Below are 15,394 nucleotides of genomic sequence, written 5' to 3' on the forward strand. Positions count from 1 at the left end.
GTCGTCCATTTCTTCTCTGTATCGTGGTGGTGGTCATATGATGTAGTATCGGGAATATTTCATTATTTATCGTTACATTTCAGTTTCTTGATTTTTATTATGATAATTCGCGGTATCTTCGTGGTTGGTCTCTACACTGCTCGCCAGCTCGCATATTTCAGAACACCTTTCTTTTTGATCATTACTTTATAATGGAAATATATTTATTTTCGAGTACAAAATATACATATATTTCCTGTTCACAATCTTTTAACTACGATGTGTATTTTTGTACTTATTTTTTAAAAATAAATTAACAAATGCAGTAACTTTCATACGGCAATGAATTCTTTTCAAACAATTTTTATAAGAAATTCGCATAACAATTTCAACATCACTTATTTTTGTTGATTTTTTTTCTCAAGAATGAATTATTTTAAATGATTTGTAAACAAAACAGAACAAAAGGAAAACTTTAAAATATTTTTACTTGGCATATTTTATTCGTATAAACAAAAAGATAAATTCAAATAATAATCCTTCATAAAAAAGAGAAAGAAATAACTTGGTGGAAATAAAAAAAATGAAATAAAATCTTTGTCCATCTGACAGGGATTTAATATCATTCCAGAGGCCCGAGAAATCAAATTCTGACTGAGTCGTGGAACGGGTTATACATCAACAGTATCGACTTTACGCAAACAAATTAAAAATCGGACTGGGATCCGCGGAAGGTGTAGAGTGATATGTTAGGCGGAGAGGTATCACGGAATACAGGAAGCCCAATCTCCTTGAGAAATCTGGGCACAGATTCAATAAATAAGTCACTTCAAATAAAAAGAACAGGCTCCGTGAACGTGATTAATTCCTTTGTTTTCTTTATTGAATATTTTCCCGTCATTTGCAGACATACGTTCTCAGAAAGCAATTTCTTTTTTCTGATTTTTTTTTTTTTTACAGCATTTGTATACATTTATTTTAGGTGGAATCTGTAATTATTTTCAAAATTTACTTCTTAAAAAAAATAAAAGAAAAAAGAAGGATAGCTTTGCCGAAAAACTGTTTGAAATTATATCATACAAATATATATAACATATGTGCATAATTGCAATATTTTTAGAACAAAATAAAGCTCAAAGTGCAGTGTAGCTTTATGAATATTTTCAGTTAGCTTTATGAAAAAAAATCTTAAAAATAAACTTTAAAAAAATTAATCTCGCATATGAAAAAAAAATCTTACTATATATAAATGTCAAAATATGAATATTTTTGTATGTTCTGTAAATAATTTTAATATATATATACAGATGTTTGCAAACCTTACTTCTAACTCTTACACTATTTATTTGATATAAATTTATTCAAATATTCTCTGTCTATTTTAGTTTTTAAAAAATCCTAATTTGTTATTGTATGTAGAGACATTATAATTAATTATAAATTAAAGAGTATATTTTAAAAGAAAAAGGTTGAATTGTGAGCAAAAATTTATGTCATATAAATATTCAAAAACAATTAAGTTTTTCTATTTGTAGAATTTGCATTATAATTTATCAATAGCGAAGAAAAAATAATGAAATAAGATGCACAGTTTATACACACCAACTTCTATCATTTTTCAAAGGAGGTCAAACGCTATTTAGTAAATAATCAATGGAGTCGGTAAACAGAGGCTAATTTTAGTCAAGTTCTATCACCATTTGTTATCTGAATTCCTTTTATTTCATTTTATAGGTTCTGAAATCTATACTGGCATTTATACCTAATTACGGCATTTTATGAAGATTTTATCAATGAAGCATTTTTAGAATACAACTCGATTTCGAGCTTGGCCTAAATAATGTCAGTATCAACACTTCGCTGAACTTATCTGATAAACGATTGGTCGGTCGATCGTTATGTATAATTTCATACGCGCTATGCTGAAAGTAGTCCGGCGAGAGGAGAATAACAGGGATATTATCTCATTTAACTTTACGATATAATTGCACGAATATTATAGCTTGGGAAAATAAACTTTATTTTTGTGAAAATATCCACAATTAAATATTTTACATATGATACGTGGAACCCTTTATTTTATTTGATTATAATATTTTTTTTATGTGATTTAGCTTTTTGCTAAAGATGTAAAATTACTTTACATTTATTTTTTTTCTTTTCCAAAATAACTACCCTGCGTGAGAAATTTTAGAAAAGCTTGTAATCATTCTTAAAACCTGCTGAAGTCCATAAATAACAGTCCGAACATCAAAATGCCAAGACAAGATCGGCAGATCGGGGGCTTTCGGAAATATTAGAACTCTCCTGTCGCTGAAAACCATAAAAATACTGACACGAGTTTTATAAGAATGATGGTATCTTCACCCTGTTCTAAAGAAAAGAGTGGGGAGATAAAAGCTTTGGATATTTTTATTTCTTAAATATGAATAGAAATTTAAGATGATCTGGAAAATGAATATATTTCTTTATTTTGGTATAAAAATTTCATAAATGCTTTTCGAAATACATATTTTGAATGTTAAGTTATAAACGTCAGATAAAGTTACATTTAAGGTCTCTTTAAGTTTTATAACTTAATGCTTGTTAGATTTTCGTGTATTTGTGTTAACAAGCATTAAATGTCAGTGGAAAAATTATTAAAGAGGCACAATCAATGGAATTTATTTCTCAGTTACACTAATTAAAAAAAATTGTCCTTTTTATCCTATTCATTTACAGTCGTAAAGGAATTATCTTTAATTTTAAAAAATTTATATGAATCAGAAGAAATGCATCTAAGTATTTGAACCGTCTTGCTTTAGCCATGTTATTATTTATACAACAATTTTATTTTGCATTCATTTAATTTAATTAAAAGCACGTTTATCCTTATAATTTGAAATATGTGTATCACTTAAATTCTTTTATCTTGTTGAAGTTCAGATAATGTTATTTTGACTGTCGTTTAAAAAGTCATTTTCTATTTATTCATTCCGGTTGATTAAATGTTTGTCTAAGGCAACATTTTTTATAAGAAAATATGGAGCAAGTAACTAGATACTGTGTCCATTGTAAAGTGTATCTCCACTGAGGGACCACACAAAAGCTCTGTAGAAAATTAATAGCTATTTCAACTCCCAAATCCTTTAGTAAACTTCGAGGTAAACGTCTGGTATTACCCCTGATATTGGAAGTCACGAAAATAACTCCGTGAAGTTTAAAACAATGTTTACACACAATGAGATCGGGTTACCTTTAGAATAATTAGATGCACATTTCTAGTTCAAATCCAGGCACAGCAGTGGTTAAATAATACAGAAAAAATCCACACTTTTTTTTCTTCTTTTTTTAAATAATATGTTTGCACGATCATGTCAGAACATCTTTCTTCTCTGACCTTGTGTCTAGCAAATGGTCAAGTATCAATAAATATTTTCTGCTATAAAATCATAAATATTTCATGAAAAGTAGCATTATAAATCTGCCAAAAAACATGATAAAACAGGGGTTGGGAATCGTAAATTGTTCATTCTGAATCGTATGACCGCCGGAGATAGAGAAAATAACGAAATCTTCTTTTAAAGGACTTTGTTTTTTGGCTTTTTCATGCCGTAGGTGTTGAGAAAACATTTTGAAGTTAGTGCCCAGAAGCTATAGGTTTGATAGTGCTTAATCCTGGATTGGGTGATGATTGTGCATGTTGTGTGATAGCTCTCGGCTAAAGGCCGGAACTACTTTTTTTTACTTCAAAATGGCGGATTAACTATTTTCGCTCAGCCAGGAAAAAAGCTATCCTTGTGTATTTCCGAAAGAATCTATTTTTACGCAGGTTTGTTTCTTTAAGATAATTGAGAGAGAAGTCAGCCATACATCTTTCTTATTTTTACTGTCACAACGAGTTTAATTGAACTGGTATCACCAGGGGAGTGGCAAATGAAAACATCTCACCTAAAAAATATAAAAATAAATGATTGTTAAGTATAACTGTTGCCATTGGCCACCCCCGTTTCCCTATTAGCCACACAGGCTTCCCCGGATTATTAACGTCTCTGCTTAATGTTCGCTCACTTATCATGGAGGCCAAGGGGGTTATCAGCCGTACATGTGTGACAACACACTGAATCTTCAAATTGCCTTAATTATCATTAGACAATTGAAATCACTTTACCTTTTTTAATATATTATAAGTTGATTATTCTAGATATTGTCTTTCTGATATATTTTCTTTTTTTCCATTTAAAAAAATGCATTATGATTAGTCATAATGCATGATATTATTGAAAAATACGTAGAAAATATGTCGGAAAGACAATATCACACGCAAAATATGACTTTGATTCTTGTCATAAATTTTGAAATAAATTCATTCTTACAATACAATTATTTATATCAATATATTTTGAAGATAACAAGATTTATTCCTTGTTTGCAACCCACCAATATACGTGTAATTATATTCGTTTCCTTCTTTAAAACACGAGAAAAAGTTACTCTGCATTGTTAACCATTTCCATTTAAAGACTGTCATTAATGTATGTATGCACATTAATTCTATTCAATTTACCACGCACACAAAAAAATTAAGAATACATTATTCTTTCTGTACTCTGTCATGCAAATTTTGTGGAACTAGCTGTTTTCTTGCCAATGCATTGTAATGCATTATTAATTGGGTGCATTAAATTCATTATATGCTGAGCGACAAAGAAACAAACACGGAAAGATTAAAATGTATTGTGCACAAAGAAATAGCTTCAAAATTATAGCGCTGAAGAAGTTAACTTTTCGAACTTATGAAACAAAAATTCGCGTTATTTAATTAAAATAATTATATGTATATAGAAAAACAAGAAATGAGAATTTAAAAATTCGGAGAGGTGGCCGAGAGGATACCTACCATCAATATATGTCTTAATTATAGGAAGGTGTGTGTAAATTTATTGATGTCTATATAGATGGCAGGGTCTATCATAGATTCCCACACACGAGGGTCGTGGGCAGCCTGTCTAGGACAGGGGACACCACAGGTTGTTCACTCTGTACGACACTCTCGCCATACACGTGTTCATCACGGGGCGTGGCCCAAAAACAAATGACCACCTTATGGCTATTTTTTTTGTATTTAAAGATCAGAAACAATATTAAATACATTGATATATTTTAAAATTTATAGATCTATATAAATATAAATTTAAAAAAAAACAACAAAAAACAGATGAGTGTGGAGAAAAAAGTACCAGTCTATTTATTGATAATTTAGTAGTTTTGTTTTTTTACTCAATGAAAGTGTTTGATAGAGGAAACTCAACATGAAATATCATTAGTAATAATGGAGAAGTAACTATGATATTTTGCTAGATATAGGGTATTTCATTCACAGTACTATATTTCTATTATTTTGATGTATTGTCAGGAAACCTATATATACTAAAGTTTTTCTGTTTAAAATAAAAGGTCAAGAACATCACTTATTGTCTGATCTCATTTCATTAAAAAACAATTTCATTTTTTAATTATTATTATTATCATTATAATAATAATTTTTATTATTTACACATCTTTTCATTTTAAAGTATTTTAAAGACATAAAAAATGACAGGACAGTTTAAGAGAAGCAATAATAATCAAAAGCTGTTTAAAATTTCAAAATCAATTAAGCTTTCTCTCAATGACTTTTATGCGTTTTTCAGATTTGCTCAACTAGAAAGAAAAATTTGAAGAGAAGATAACTGCTGTAAAGGCCGTCAGAAGGATATTTATGATGTTTCATTGATTCCTTTTACTAACACCAGGTATGTTGGTTTACAATAGGGACTAGCATCAATAAAGTTTTTTGGACGAGTGCAAATACAATATTCTTTCGTTGTAAATGGATTTGTCTTCAAAGGATTCCCACCTGATCAAATTCCTGGGTTGTCATGAAACTGCAAACCCCCTCTCTCTCTCTCTCTCTCTCTCTCTCTCTCTCTCCGCTCTCTCTCGTAAAAGTTGACGTCATTAAAATCGCTTGATATATGCATCAAAATGAAGAAAAAATGTATCAGTTAATATATCATATTATATATTAATTCTCACCAAGCATTTGCTTTCAAAATCGAGCTACACATATCGTTCAATAAAATGTTGAAACAGGCCGGTAGCTCTCATAAAGTTGTCTCTATCTTTTTTGATTTACAACATATTGATAAACGGGTATGTTTATTTCTACTTTGATAAGACCTGTGTCGTGCAATATAATTTACATTCGTTTATGCTGAAACGTATATGAAATACACTTACAAATCTGATTGCAACTGTATGTTCATATAAATCAAGAACGTTCCAGTAATCAATAATTCAATATTCTAGGTAAATCTTTATTTAGAAACAACATTTAAAATCAGGTCATGCATCCCTGTAATAAGCAATCAACCATAGAATACCCTTACTGATATACACTGTTCAAAATTTATAATAAAAAAAAACACGAATAAAGCATTTTGTTCTTTCGTCTCTAGAAAAGAAAATTCATCCAAATAAGAATTGTTGTTCACACATAAAGTAATGAATAATACATTATAATAGTCTAAAATTCTGAAGTTATTGGCCCTTGTTAAGGAAAATCTTCCAGTGGGTTTAACCTGGGCTTCTTGGCTTTATAATCGGTTGCTGCGCGTACCTCTCTACTTCTCAGTGTTACGTCATCTCCGTGTTAGCTTAATTAAGGTGAATATCATGTTCAGATTTTCTGCCATGACTATCTGAACCAAGTTTACCCCACTGACGCAAAAGGGTCACGTTCATTTTAGTATTTTATTTAAATGACACAGGTTCTTGCATACATTGATCCATAAAGTTTTCTAATTCTGCACAAAGATGTATTCCAAATTAAAGAATGACATTAAATGAACAATTTCATCTTTTTAAAAAAAAAATATTTTAGATGGATGCACGGTGTAATAGTGCATAGTATGCAAAAGATTTTTAAATTTCTTTATCAGTGTTAAGTAAAAAAAATCTCTTCTTGCAGCAATTTTTGTCAAATTTGCAAGAATTCTGGACATGCTAAAAAATAATACTAATTATGTACGCAGAAAAAGAACTATTATCAGTCCCATGCATTGAACGTCCTACTCGCCAAATCTTGCAAATCAAACTCAGTACAAAGGAAAATCATAGTCTGGCAGGTCAAATGGTTTCAACCAATCATAAGAAAGGTCAAACGGTTGATCAAAATTAGGTTCAATTAACACGTGGATTTTTCCTGAACTTTTGCTCTCGATTAATTAAGATTAATTTTTTAGATTATTGTGATACCATTATATTTACGTGGCCAAATTCTGGGGGAATATCTTTCATTACATGTACTCATTAACTTGAAAATGGCAGGAAAGTTAAAATGAATAAACTGTTTGGATAAAATAATACTAAAGTAAATTTATCTTTCAAATTAAAACAATGCGAGTCTTTTATGGCTAATTCATTACTTATTGCATGATATGCCCGATGTCCTAAGCAAGGTCTTGCCCATGTTCATCTGTATTCAAATGGTACAAAGCTGCTACATGTATCATTAGAAAACGGAAAGATAATATTGCAATATTGTTTTCAATTGTTAAATTGTAAACAATAAATTCTGGAGGGAAATATTAAATTAATGAAGTATGTCACTATGTCTCATAAATAATAAAATGTAGATGATACACTGGATTCAGATGTAAAATTACACCTGAAATCACTTCCTAAAAATCTGACCGTGTTAAAAAGTCTTTGCCAGCACAGAAAGACACAAGTGTGAAGTGTTCGTTTGTTTTTAAGCAGACTTTAAGTATCTAACATAGAAAATTCCAAGTAATTGCTAATCATTTCTTCGTAATTTTCCTCTGTACTCAAATGTAGTTTTCACTGAATATAATCAGGAAACCTTTTTGCCGTTTAGGGACATGCACAAATAATTTTATCAAACTTAACCTATCTATTGATCTACAAGTTTATTGATCATTAAAACCGAAACTGGGAGAATGTGTAAGGGATTTCATCAAACAAGAGGGTATTTGAGAATTATTTTTATTTTATTTTTTATTTCATTATTATTATTATTATTATTTTGGAGTGCAGGTTTTCATTGTTTCGTGTTTTTTGCAATGAACTGCAATTTAGATATTTTAAATATAGTTTAGTAACAATTGAAAAAATAAGGCTGGTTTGATAGGGATGTTTTGTGTTGATATTTGTTTTAGCAATAATATGGCCTGTACAAATTGTTTAACAGATGTACATGTAGAATATGTTAATGAGTATTCTACATGTATGTTTAAATCACCCTTGCTATGGGCGCTTAGAGTAAAATACTGAATTGTCTATAAAGAAACTTGCTCTGAAGATATCAGAACTGGTACCCAAATTCAGATTGATCGTCAGTGTACCATAATAGCTTTTGAGTCCAGTCCTCATTTTTCTGTGTTTAATTTTTGTGTTTATGTTTATGTGCATGTGTGTTCTCCAGCATTGCGATTTCTCCTATTGGTATGATCATTTTGTTTCTTTTGTGTGCCAGCAACATTTGATGGTGTAAAGAAAATCTTCCCTAGTATTGATCTTCTAATACTTTCAAACTTTGTTTTTAATTCAATCTGTAGTCAAAGTAAACTTAACTCAGAGCAAGCTTTTAAAAATATTTCACCATTTCTTTCCTAAGCATTTGAAATTTGATCTTACACATTTTAAATGTTATAGATTTAAATTTAATGTTCTACAAATTATTTGAGAAACAAATGAATTGCAAAGGTAACATGCGTTCATCACCCCCGGATTTTATTCTTTTGTCGAGAGACCATATGGACCTGATTATAATTCATTTTATTAATATTTTCAACTTTAAATTAAAAATTTTGCTTTTTAAGGACATTCGAATTCAATAATCAACATAGCCAAGGTTAAATTGGTAAGCACTGGTCAAAGACCAAGGAATTTTCTAGGCCTACATTGCTATGTAAAGTTGGTGGGTTTGATTTTGTATTATGTACATTGTGATGTCTACTAGCTAGAGGACCACTGCTTTTGGTGATGTTAAAATGCTACTCTGCTTTTGACTTTCTGGTATGCAACGTTGAAAGATTGCTTTGCTTTGGTTTATAAGTGAGATATCAGTATAGTATAATGCAGTATCAAGAGTAGAAAAATCTGCATTTTCAATATAAAACAAAACTGTGAGAAGAGATGTATCATAACATGATGTAACACCTCTTGCTAATGTAATATAATGGTATAATATAATAATGTTTAATATTACAAAACCAATAGAATAGGTCTTCCGATATTATATGATACAAAATCAAAAATACAGAAGTCGTCAAAACAGAAAGTAACGAAATGTTCCAACGTTCAATAATACATCTACAAAATTAAAATATAAAACACATGGAGATAAAGAACAGTATTCAAGCTCAAAAGTCCATTAAACAATACAAAATAGGAGCAGATTAAACACGGACCTCCAAAACATCAGATGTGGGATCAGGTGCCATGGAGTAGTGAGCATCCCCTGCCGACCGGTCACACCCGCCGTGTTATGCTTGTCATGATCGGGAGATACTGAAATACTTCGTTGACAATCCAGTGTTTAAATAATGAACTAGCAATGAGTTTGAAAAAAGTCAGCATTTGACTGAATGATAAATTGTATTTTCTGCCAAGGTCGTTGTATCGACAATAGAATTTACGAAATTATGACTTTAAACGAGACTGCTGATATTCTTGTTTCATCAACTTGTTTGTCAATAATTTACCTCCTTTTAGAAATTGTTCATATAGGTACATATGTAGAGCATGCTCTTGCGTATCGAATCAACTGAGATATATAATCTCCGTTTGCAGGTGATGAAGGTATATTGCTGAATAAGGGAAGCTGACGATTGTAAAATTTAAGCCATCATGTTTATTATAGAGCTTGGTTGTTATATAACCATTAACGTCTTTTTCAAGTAAAATATCTAAATATGAAACAGATGTGTTAGACTCTTGGGTAGAAGTATATACCGACATTACTCAACACAAGTATAATTTCAATTTTCTTATGCTGCTTTTTTTCTTTTTTTTTTTATTTTGGTGCCCCGTCATATTTGTACGTTTTTTACAACTTGGTATTGAGTTTTTCTACGTCTTAAGTTTGTTTCGGTTTTATGTCTACTTTTTTAGTTTGGCATTGTGCTTTTTTTTTAGTTTGGTATTTTTTTATTTCAACATTTTGAAGTTCAGAATTATGTTATTAAAATTTCTTCTTTTTCAAAGGTTTTTTCCTACTTCTTAAGTTTGGTATTGTGTAACATTTCGGCTCCTTTTATAGTTGTGTATTTTGTTATTTTTTGGTGGTCTTTTTGTTTGCTCTTTGCTCCTATTTTGTGATATATTTTATGGACTTTGACAGGTTTGATGTTATATTATAGGTCCATAAATGCTCGAGATGCTCCCGATTTATATTATTCAATGGATTTTTGAGTTCGATTACCGTTCGTTTTCATCAAATTTCTACTTTTTAGTTTTGTGTTATTGATTTTTCGACTAAGTCAAATGTGATATATACTTTTGCATACTTTGATGTTATATAGGTCATACATATTTGTCGACGGATTTTTCCGTTATTTATATCATGACAAAAAGCACCTTTGAGTTTGATTGCTGTAGGGGATGTTTTCATAGCATATTTCCAAACTTTTTAGTTTTGTGTTATACAATTTTTGTGATGTCAAATGCTTTTGAACTGTTGAATTTTTCATTGTTTCCCACATTTTCACATTACAGATTTTCATATTACAAATTTTTTTTTCATATTACAGATTTTCAAGTCTGTGGGCATTTCCAGTTTTAACAACTTAGGTTGTTTCATTCATCTTCCTTCTAGGATCTTTTTAATATCTTTTTGAGGTACTGTAAATCACTTTTTATTCGTGAGAACTTTATTTTCGCGTAATTACGCGAGACAATGAACTCGCGAAAATATGTGTCTCGCGTATATTAGTATCCCTATGGATAATATAAAGCAATCACCACAATTCGTGAAAATTTCCAGTTTTATAAAGTGGCTTTTTTCTATCGTCGCGAAAATAAAGTTTTTTTTTTTTTGTAATATCTACTATTTTAAAGTATGGTATTGTGTTGTTGTTTTTTTTCAACTTTTGGATTTTGTGTTTCTCCTTAATGTTTTGAGGTCTACTTTAATGTGGTGATGTTCTCTTTTTTTTCATTGAGTATAATTTCTAAATTTCTTTCTGTGCTGAAGGGAATATACTTTTGTACCTAAGATTTGTGTTTAAATTGTCTGAAAAATAGGTTTCAATGCTTACTAAGTTACTTTTTTTCTCTTTGTTCTATCGACTTATTTCTCTAGTTTTTATGTAAATATAATATTCTGTGAGAGAAGTTTCGGCCATGTCTTTTTTACCCTGTAGAACCGAGCGAGTGTATGACGTAACACAGTTCGTTTCTGAGGGTCCACAAGACTTTGGTCCATGCAGCAGGCATATTCAAGGGCGTAGCATAATAACTAAACATATTTTGTAGATTCTGGCATTAAAATACTGTTTCTTATGAAATGTCTTCAAATAGTAGTTTATATTTGTCAGAATCATGAACTTATATGAGCATATATACATGTATACTCTGATAAAATGTTCATGAAATTTTCAATACGCTAAGACTAAAGAACATACACCGGTATACATCAAACTTATTGTGGCTGTTGAGGTGTTTAAATCTGATATTCAGTTTACTGCAATTATTTTTATCTTATTTCTTGTATGATGGGATTTGATAATTAAATTTAAAAAGGTTAATAATAATTTTACCTTTCCATTCCCGTTTACATGTATGTATTTTATCTGCACGTAATGAAGTTCTCTGTGGTCAACTCATTCTATTTGAAGATTTGTTTTTTTGATTCACATCTCATATACTCTTTCTTTTCTGTTCTGATATTTCTAACAAAAGGATTCTGTGTTCCTAAGTGAATGTTCCGTGACTACAGTCCATACAGCCAGAATGAGAGGAGAGGTTTCTTATTTATATATGATATATAACTAGGATCTTAAGAGCTGTCCAAGACTTCATAACCAAGGCTTCAAAACCAAGTAATAATCACCACTGATTTACTCATCCCACTCAGGTCTTAGTATCGGGCTGAAATAATCTTTTTGTTTTCTTCTATAAAGTGACTCATAAATGAATTTATATATTTGTATAGAAATTGGAATTACTTATTTCATCACACTCTTCATTACATTTTTATCTTCTTCCAAAGATTTTTGGATAATAAAATTCAATTTTTTGATCTACTATTGTAAAAAACACAAGACAGTGCAACAATATATTATATTTCTTTTTCTTTCAAATCATTTTTTTTCTCCCGTAATTTTTATTTTAAAGATGTTTTAAATCTAAGTTAATAATAATTAACACATGTTTTGTAAACATAAAATAATTCCAATTGATTTATATTTTTTATCTGATGAATAGTAATGTTTGTATGAAGATAGCTTAGAGAAGAAATCAGCTATAACAATTAATTTTAAGATAACATTAAAAGTAGCGAGAATTAGTACTTACCTCTGATCACAGAATCGGATACAACTTTATTTATGTACTTAACACGTGTTTAACTGATTGGGGGCCATTAGATTTTGATGTTTTCTTTCGGCTTTCTTGTTTACATGTTAATCAGTACTATCACAAATAAAAAGAACTTAAATATCTACATTTAATAGCGGTATAATCGCTAATGGCAATGTTCACTTCACACTTAAAAATTAAGCGCGATACCTCTGTATTTTAAGCCATAAACGCAAAAAAAAGCAAAATGTGGGGAGAATCTTTTTTTTTCAAATCAAAATACTGTATTCTAATCTTTTTCATTTAGGCTGTTCTGTAGGTTTTTGACAGTTTTTGTCGGTATCTAGTTATTGAGCCATAAAAGTCAATGAAGTATGTGTTATCTAAATTCTTAATTAGACGGAGAAGTCGGGGACCCACAATCACTTACTCTGCTACCATGACTTTTATTGTTTACTTTTTTATGCAAAATAAAATGGTAAATAGCTCGGGGAACCTCCCTCGCACTAGCCTTGTTTCAATAATCTGCATATAAATCAAAATACATTCGCTCATTAAAATAGATATGGTGACAAGCTGCGCATCTGTTTTAAAGCATTCTCTTATTTAATGGTTTGGTTTGGGTTTCTGTGCCAAAATACCGTAAATTCAGCCATTAACACATAATGTATTGAAATGGTATTTGCTACATGTAAATAAAGCAGCAAACACAACCTAAACAAATAGTAAATGAGTGATGGAACAAATTAGAATCCATTTATTCAAATCAATTTTAGTTTATGTCAGGTAATTTGCATTATAAACAATGACATATATTTCACATACGGCTTTGTAGTAGAACTGGAAAGGAATCAACGACTAGTATACTGTAATTTTTTGCTTTAAATACTTGTAAATATATTGCATGTAAACTGCAGTTGATTTGCACAGATATTGAAAACATTACTTATGCATAAAAAAGCAATGCAGCACATGGCTATTTACTCATTGTTAATTAAAAAATCACTGGAAAGGTGCATTTTCAGACCTTTTTACTCTCTCTTTTCTCTCTGAGTCACATTCTTCTTTTGATGCAGTCAAAGGTTGTATAAGCCATTACATGTGCTTACACATTAGCCATGGGGATCTCTCTCTCTCTCTCTCTCTGTTATTTAAAAAAAATTATAACTTTTAAAATACATTTGTGCAAATCCTTTAAAGTAAGAAATATCCCAGATATTGACTTTTAATGTTTCTGCACTTTCGTGCAAGAGAGAATGCATGCTATCGTCAATAAATGCCCTTTTAAGATATAATTCTACCAAAGCATCTGACTAAAATAATTACAGGTGTTTAGTTGGATCCAATAATAAAGTAATTGAAACACCGGTGCTTGAGTGAATTTTCCCATTTATAGTTGGCAGGGCCGAAAGTCTAATTTTCCAGAGATAGTCAGAATCAATATAGGACCCGAGTAATCACTTAGTGGTCACTTCATACAAACTTATCCATAACTCTTATGTAGAGAAAATCGAATTGTGTGGTTTTACCCGGTCAGAGCTCAGCTCCCCGGAGACATTAGTGTACGACTAATGTAGGCAGAGACAGGGGACGGAAATTTGATTTTGTTATTTATGGCTGGATCCTATGGACCATTCCTGGTCAGGCTATTTACTGACAGAGTAATATTACCTTCGAAAAGCTAAACCGGCGAAAGGCTTCATCACAAGTAATTACATTACCAGAACTCCCAGGCCAAGATGAGAAATGTGTACACTATTTACACTTACCAAAAAAATAAAAATCAAAACTTTTAAGTCTAATGATCAACATTTATATATCATAATCACTGTCTACAAACTATCTGGATAAATATATATATATAGTGTTGGAATTAATTTAGATATAAATATTGATGAACTTAATTTCAGAGAAACCAAAAATATAAATTGTACAAATTAGTAATAAAAATGTACCTCTATGATAAATTGATTTTTATATAAAGTTTTTCATTAGTATTAGACAAATGACTGAATGAGAATTGCAAGGCAGAATGTCTTCTGTATAATTCGAGCAAAAATAAACAAAGACAGATTAATGGACGCAAAATTTCCCTGTCAATGGCGTCTGATTTATGCAGGACAAAAATGATTCGAAATGAAGGTTTGTCAAAGTTTTGCCATGGCAATGGAGAAACAGGTGACAAAAATGTCTTAGCCGTGCGTAATAACAAACCCGGATTCTAGATCGCCTTTCTGAACGAAATAGAATTTTTACTGATTTATTTTTCCTTATTGCAACCCCCAAACAAGATGATATAAGAGGGTTGAATTGGGGGCTCTCAGACGGTCACGTGATAGAACAACGTGCTTAGTATAGCCAGAAGAAATCGTAAATAACCCGATGCAATAAAAATGGCAAATACGAACTGGTTCTTCATATATCCCCTCCAACGGGAAATTCATTATCTCTTTTCATAAGACATATTATCAGAAAAGTTCTTAGTTTTTACACGGTTACATGTCACTGAGTGACCGGTGAAGTCCATTTACATTTTTATAACTTTTATCAACAAATATCGAATCATTTAACCTTAAACAGTCATTTTAAGGTCATCAATCAATTTCCAAAGAAAATGTCAAATTGTCATCCATTTTCATTATTCTGAGAGATTTTTAAAAACTTTTCCAGAAATAATTAATTGTTTAATGAAGTAAGCATAATTTCCTTCAGATTCAAATGACAATTACTTATATGTAGGTTTACAATATTATTCATTAGAGGATTTTTTAGATATTAGATTAATTATTATATAGATAAATTACATGATTTTTTATTAAGGAATAGGAAATTAAGCTTTTGTTTTTACTTT

Source organism: Saccostrea cucullata, unplaced genomic scaffold, assembly GCF_032062105.1.
Source record: "Saccostrea cucullata isolate Sc308-1 unplaced genomic scaffold, CSIRO_AGI_Scuc_v1 ctg549, whole genome shotgun sequence".
NCBI classification, from domain to species: domain Eukaryota; kingdom Metazoa; phylum Mollusca; class Bivalvia; order Ostreida; family Ostreidae; genus Saccostrea; species Saccostrea cuccullata.